Source organism: Protopterus annectens, chromosome 8.part0, assembly GCF_019279795.1.
Source record: "Protopterus annectens isolate FY-2018-M chromosome 8.part0, PAN1.0, whole genome shotgun sequence".
NCBI lineage: Eukaryota > Metazoa > Chordata > Ceratodontiformes > Protopteridae > Protopterus > Protopterus annectens.
Window position 1 is genome coordinate 1,406,327,244 of NC_056741.1, and position 7,579 is coordinate 1,406,334,822.

Below are 7,579 nucleotides of genomic sequence, written 5' to 3' on the forward strand. Positions count from 1 at the left end.
GAGTGTGTCGGCTTTCACCTCCCCATTGATTAATTAACTGATCCTCTGTCAAGCAGAGCCAATGAAGTGATCCCAGGGGTGTATTTTATGTTACCCATCCACTCGTCAAGGTTTCTCTTGAAGAGTGTTAGTGAGGGGCTCTGCCTGATGTAATCTGGAATTTTGTTCCAAAGCATGGGGAGTCTCTGTGACAGGAATCTATCCCTCCAGTATGTTCTATTTATTGTTGTGGCAAGGTTTAGCTCACTAGAGCATGTGGCTCGCAGTGGCTTGGATTTCTTTAGATGGAGCATGTCCATCAATTCTGAGTTGGACATATCTTTGTAAGTCAGACTGAGAGCACCTCTGAGTAAGCGATATGCCATTGAGTACAGCCGGAGTTTTTTCAGTCGGGCTGCATAGGACATATGGTTGAGGACAGTAATCCTCTTGGTATGGTACTTTTGTGGTCTTTCCAGCTGTTGGAAGTGTCTTGTGAGGTACATCCCAAATGGGGCATTGTACTCTATGATGGGTCTAATGAGTGACGAGTAGAGGGGCACTATAACCTCTTTATTTCTAGATGTGAACCCTTTAGTAATTAGATGGGCCACATAGAAGGATTTCCCAACTACTTTGGAAATATGATTGTCAAAGGAGAGATTACTATCTACCTGGGTCCCCAGATCTCTTATTACCTCTTCTGTATTAAGGGGGATGCCACCTATGTGGTAATTTGTGGGTGTTTTGTTTTTCCCAAATGGGATGACTATGCATTTTTTGGCATTTAGCTTGAGGCCATGACTTTGACACCAGGTGTCCGTCTCAGAAAGGCCCTTTTGGAGGATGTCTGTGTCAGCCGGAGAGTCAATTATGGTTCCCAGTTTGCGGTTATCGGTGAACTTGGTTAGCCATAGTCCTCCTATGTCTGCCTGTACTTCTCAGAAGTATATGCCGAACAGTAGGGGTCTCAGGACCGAGCCTTGTGGGACACCACTTGTGACTGGTTTAGAGTCAGACCTGGAGCCCACTATTCTTATCGTGTGAGTTCTGTCTGTAAGCCAGTTGGCAACTCATCTCGTGACGTAGGGGTTTATGTTCAGGCTGGTGAGTTCTTCTGTAATACCTGAGTGGGGAATGGTGTTGAAAGCCTTGGCGAGGTCAAGGTAGGCTGTGTGAACCACCTTTCCCTCGTCTATGGCCTTGGTGACTGTCTCAAAGAAGTCAACCAGGTTTAGTAGGCATGATTTGCTCTTAACAAAGCCGAACTGGGTCAGGTCAAGTGTTTGGAGGTTCCCAATGTCTTTGTTAATGAGTTCCATGATGATGCGCTCCATAGCCTTGCAGACCAGGCTAGTCAGGCTTATGGGGCAATAGTTACCAGGGTCAGTTGTGGCCCCTCCTTTGTGGAGAGGAATAACTATTGCTGTGCGCCATTCTATGGGCATGTAGCCTGTGGAGAGGCTGAGGTTGAACAGTGTGTTTAGGTGAGGGGTAAGTTTGTTCTGTAGTTCGTGCAAGACGCAGCCTGGGACACCATCTGGTCTCATTGACGCTGTGTGTTTGGTTTTTGAAAGGGCTGTTTTCACCTGTGCGTCTGTGATTTTTGGGACACTACACTTTTCCAGTATTGTTGTGGGCCCTTTTGGAGGGGAGAGGGGGGTGAAGTTTGGACTGAATCTATCTGCCAGGATGTTGGCAATATCAGTAGGTTCAGTATATTTTGTGCTATTTTGCACTAGTTCAGTGCATATCTGCGAGTTGGCACTTAGATTCTTAACATAGCTAAAGAAGGCTTTGTAGTTATCTTTTGAATCCTTGGCTATTTTTCTTTTGAAGTTAGCCTTAGATGATTTCATGAGGGGCCTTAGTTTCTTACTGATACTGATCAGGATGTCTTTCCTTCTTGGGATTTGCTTTTTTTCTGAACTAGTTTCCTCCTTCTATTGTATAGCCTGTTTATTGCAGGGGTCCACCAAACTGGTTTCCTTCTCTTAGAGGAGTGAGTCTTGGTTTTGCTAGGGATGGCATGATCCATGCATCCTTGTAGGTGCTCATAGAGTGCATTTGTAAAGGTTTCTGCATCTTGGGCAGCATTATCCTTTAGCGTGGGGGCTGTGAAACTTACCTCCTCTGTCTTAAGTAAGGTGAAGTTTGCTTTAGAAAAGTTTTTTACTGTGGTTTTCTTAGTTGGGGATGGTGGTGGGGTGTGGACATCCAGAGTGATTAGTTTATGGTCTGATTTAACCAGTGACGGGTTGACCTCCGGTGTGGAACACCTGTCACCCATGTTGGTGATGACCAGGTCCAACATGTTTTCACCTCTGGTAGGGGAGTTTACCAGCTGATCCTGGGTATTTGAGATGATGAATTCCAGGAAGTGCTGGGCCTGGGAATTTGTACTCGAGTAGTTTTCCCAGTGAATGGTAGGGAAATTGAAATAGCCCAATACCAGGGTGTTCGGTAGGACCTTCATGTTTTCCAGTGTCTCCAGAAAGGCGGAGTGGTGGTCCTGGGTCATGGAGGGTGATCTGTAGCAGGCCACAATTTGCATTGCAGATTTGCCCGATGTTAGTCGAAGATGGATGATCTCAGAGGTATCATGCTGCTCCGCTAACCTGGAGGTGTAGGTATCCTTGATGAATATGGATACACCCCCTCCTTTTGTGTTTCGGTCTGGGTTCTGTGGCCGAAACGTGTGGTATGAGTTGTAGCCTGGTAGTGCTGGGGTGCTCTCTGGAGCCTTGAACCAGATTTCAGTTAATGCACAGATGTTGACATTCTCCATACTGAGGAGTGCTTCAAGTGTGTGCATTTTGAGATTTAAACTCCTGGCGTTGAGTAGCATAACCCTCAGTTTTTTTGTTAATTGTGTTGTTTACGGAGGTGGGTTTGACTTTTGAGCCTTGCCTAAAAAAGGCACTATGGGGGCAGCAAGAGCCTTGGCCAGTATTCAAAAGCCTAGGGGTGACAGGTGCAAGCTATTTCTTGTGAAGCAACATGACTTGTCGAGCATGTCGTCCCAGGCTGACAGACACTGGATCCCCTTTGAATGACACCAGAAGCTTAGCCAATTGATGAAATTGATCATTTTTTCTTAATACTGAGGTATCATTCTTGGTGAGGGCAGGATGCTACTCAGGGTCAGGGTCATAGCAGCCAGGGCTGCATGATCAGAGAGCTCTTCCTTGTCTCTTTTCATGTAGCCCAGGGAGGTACGTCTCAGGTCATTCACACCAACATGAACAATGACAGAGTCATATATGTACTTGTTCTGGAGTGACCTGAGTGCTTGTGTTATGTGGTTGATTCTGGCTCCCGACAGGCAGCTAACAGTAACCTTCTGCTTGTCCAGCCTAGTGAGTGGGACATCAGTGTGTCTGACTATAGAGTCACCTATTACTAGTGTGTTAGGTATGTTATTTTGCCTTAAGGGCTGTGATTGTGTGGCACACTGATTTTGTGTTTTATGTGTTGTCTGGTTTATGACGGGAAGTGCAGGTTGTTTGTGTGTCTGCTTTGGAGGTCTCTGATGCTTTTGCAGGTTTTTATTTAGAGCCTCCAAGTATGATTTTGTGTATTTATGTGTATTTTTTGCCAGTGCTGTTTTAGTAGGTCTGTGTGCGGCTGGAGGTGTGGTGCAAGTGTTAACCTTCTCCTCTTGACTGTCTGTTCCAGTCTTGGGTGGAGACAGCTTAGCTTCCAGTTTGACTGTATAATTGCATCTCTCGCATATGTTAGTGTTTTGTGGTAGGAAGAGAGGGTTGTCTGTGTACATGAGGCAGTTGTAACATTGTCTCAGGATACCCAGATTCACCAGCTGGACTGGAGAGTGCACCTGAAGTTGCCCTTTGGTCATGCCTGAATAATAGGGTGAGCTGCTTAGTCGCTTGGTTGGTGAGGGCTGAATGAAGAGCCTTGCCCTGCTGGGCAATCACTGTGTCAGGGTATATTAGTGCTTGCTATTAGGTCTGAGCAAGTGCTGGGCTGTAAGATGCTTTTTGAGTGCTTAGGTTGAAAGATAGACTAGTTTCAAGGGAAAAACTGAAGAGGAGACTTAGTGGAGCCAGGAATAATTTAACTGTAGCTAACCGGCACTGCCTGGTGCGCAAAACCATGCAAATGCAATTTTTATAGTAGGGAAATGAAATAGACAAAAATTAGCCCCAAATGGCCAATAAACTACTAATGTCTGGGCTGGAACCAATCATCCAGGGTCAGATAGGTTGCTCAAAGCTCCCTTCTCTCACATGTGAACAGAGAAACTTCCTTCTATCCAAATAAGGTATGGGCAACTCAGAAACTAGTATCATAGCCCTGAATTCAGCACTAGCCTGAAAACTGGATTATACTAGCTTAGAAATGTGGGAAACAAGGAATTTGTTTTTTTTTTTGTTTGTTTTTTTTGAAAAGATAACGCAAAAACAGTAAAAAATACACTTAAAACAGCTTTAAATGACTACAAACTATCAGAAAAGGCTATTACACTTTAGTGTGTAGCCTGCAACAGTTAAATTATTTAAACAAAAAACAACTTTTTAAAAGTGCAGGCAGTCAAATAAGTACAATATGTGAAAAAACAAGCTTTTAAATCACAATAAACGCTGGAAAATCTGCATTTAGGTGGAAAAGTACAGCAAGAAAGTACAGAAAACTGATAGACAGTAGAAAGAGATGGATGGAAAAACTGCCTAAACGGCCAATGAACTACAATTTCAGGGCCAAAACCCACTCTTCCCATGGTAGATAGGCTACCTAGTGCTTACCACTCCCACTGATAAGCTAGAAGGCTTCCCTCCAACACAGAAAGGTTGGGGGGCTCAGAAGCTTACCAACAGTTGTGGATACAGCAGGTCTGTATCTGGAATTGACTAGTTACAGGAAAGGCAGGAAACAAGCTTAGAATTTTTTTTTTTTTGTTACAGAAAATCAGCTAAAACAGTAGTAAATACAATTCAAATTGTAGTGCAGGCTAGCACACTCAAGTGTGTAGCAACACTCTGGCAAAAACAGTTCAAATAAATGCAATTAAATTAACAAATGACTAAAAAACAAGTGCAGAAGGCAATAAATTAGAAGGCTGCTAACAAGCAGTAATAAGTGCAGAGTAAAAGCAACTGAACAGATAACAGCACGCAGAAAAGCAACTAAGACAGTTACAGTAGGAGCAGCTGAATAAAAAATATATATATATATATTTTTTCTTTTTTATGAGGGAGGGAACAGAGCAGGATTAAGAGGCTACAGGGGTTGTCCTTCCCAAATGCTCTCTTAGTACACAGTAGGAGTGCCTGAAATCAGAATATGATCTCACTGCACTCAGTTGAGTGAGCAAATGAGATGGGCCCAGAAGGAGTATCCAAATCCAAATCTACAAGAGGGGCGGGCAATTTCAAAGCCACCAACATTAACACCAGAACAGGGAAGGTGGGTGCAGAACTAACTGTAGAGAGACAGCCACAACTTCAGTTGAGTTAATATTCAGTGAAAAACAAATAAATTAAATACAGTATTATATGAAAAGAGCAGATAAAAGTGTACTTAAATTAATTTATACATCCAGCTGATTTCAGGTAGATGTTAGCCGGCCAAAGCTCTGATATTAAGCGTGTCTACTAAAAATAAACACAAGCCTTTGTTTATGGCAGTAGAAAGTTCTAGCTCACAACATATCTCTCAACCTCTTGTTGCTAAAGTCAGAGGTAAAGTAAAAAAAACACAGTGATGAAAGTACAAAAATAGGGGAAGTTTAGATTTTACAATTCTTGTTCCTGACTCTCTCTTTTTAATGTAATTATACTACACTGAGTCCCCATAAGGTTATTGGTATATAAATAAGACTAGCTTTTACCACCAGTTTTTCCAGTTTAAAGTGCTCTCTTCCTTGCACCTTACATTTTTTTATTCTAACCCAAGCTTTAAGCAGCTAGACGTTATGGCAAATATAGCAGTAGAATTTATCCACTGATAATGTTTCTAGATACAGCTGACTAATCACCCCATCAGCATTTGAAAACATTCCTTTTATTTCTCAGATATGGGTGGAGTAGCCAAGAATGTTAGTAAAGTAGAATAACCAGTCCACACAAAGTGTAACTGCCTATACAAAGAATTAACTACCTCAATGAAGCAGTGTTAACTCACAATTTATATGTAACAGCAGAGCCATGCAACATACCTCTCAACTGTACAGATTTTCCCAGAATGTCTAGATTTTTGCCTCATATTTTTGGTCTTTTTCTTATAAAATTGTGATTTTCTGGCACATCACTGGCAAATCATTCAAGGTTGAAGTCAGAAAATAATGACAGACATTAGAGTTTCAGACTTCACACCCTTCAGAAAATTCATCCTAATGCAAAACCTGCTATTCTATCAACTGTCTAAGTTTGTAAGAGCAATATTTAAAAAGTGTCCCTATTTTGGGGTCTTTGTCCCACAATTATTTATGGCTTTGTCCAGATTTCTTGCTCTAGGAGGTTGAGAGGTATGTCATGCAATAAATCCAGCATCCTTGTAACTTTATTCTCTGAACCTAGCAAAGTTTTTATTTTATTTAGTTTTGCAAGCCTGCAAATCCTAAACAAATTTTAAATTCCATCCTTTCCAGAAACACCTTTAATTCAGTTTATTCATACTTAATTTTTTCCTTGCCTAAAATTAAATAACATTTAAGACAATATCTTCAATGCAGAAGCAAAGGTGCAATCAAACGTTTGTTTTCACTTTTCTTTTTATTACACTATTATCTTAGAGGAGAAGGGCACAGCCACCAAACATTTCCTTTGCCCTACTATTCAGCAGTATGACTCTGACAAGCCTCCCTCTTAATTTTCCGTACACTTCTGAATAGAGTGCATACCCGCTTGGATTTATATCTCCTTTATTGTTTTGCTACTTACCCAGAATTCTACAAGGTCCAGTATTCCTTTCATTTACTTAAATATAGTTTCACATTCCCTTTTTTCATCAGTGGTTAGAGTTTTACTGTTTGTGAGCAAGTATTTGCACTGAAGTTGGGCCTAGTTTTAAAAGTGAGTTTGTATTTCAAATAGGGTTGAAAACTTATTGTTTAACTTAACACATTTTCCTAGGAAAACTTACCATCTTCAAACAAATAACCTGTCATCAGGCAAGCATTTTATGCTGTTCTTCTGTTCTTCTATATGTAACTCTGCTTTCCTATAATGCCACTAAAGAATATATATATATATATATATATATATATATATATATATATATATATATATATATATATACATATATATATATATATATATATATATATATATGGATATATATATATATATATATATATGTATAAATGTATATATACACACACACACATATATATATATATATATATATATATATATATATATACATATATATATATATATATATATATATATATGTATATGTGTATATATATATATATATATATATATATATATATATATATATATATATATATATATATATATATATCCTGATATTGGGCGATTTCAATTACCCTACCATTCACTGGGAAAACTACTCAAGTACAAATTCCCAGGCCCAGCGCTTCCTGGAATTCATCAACTCAAACGCTCTGGATCAG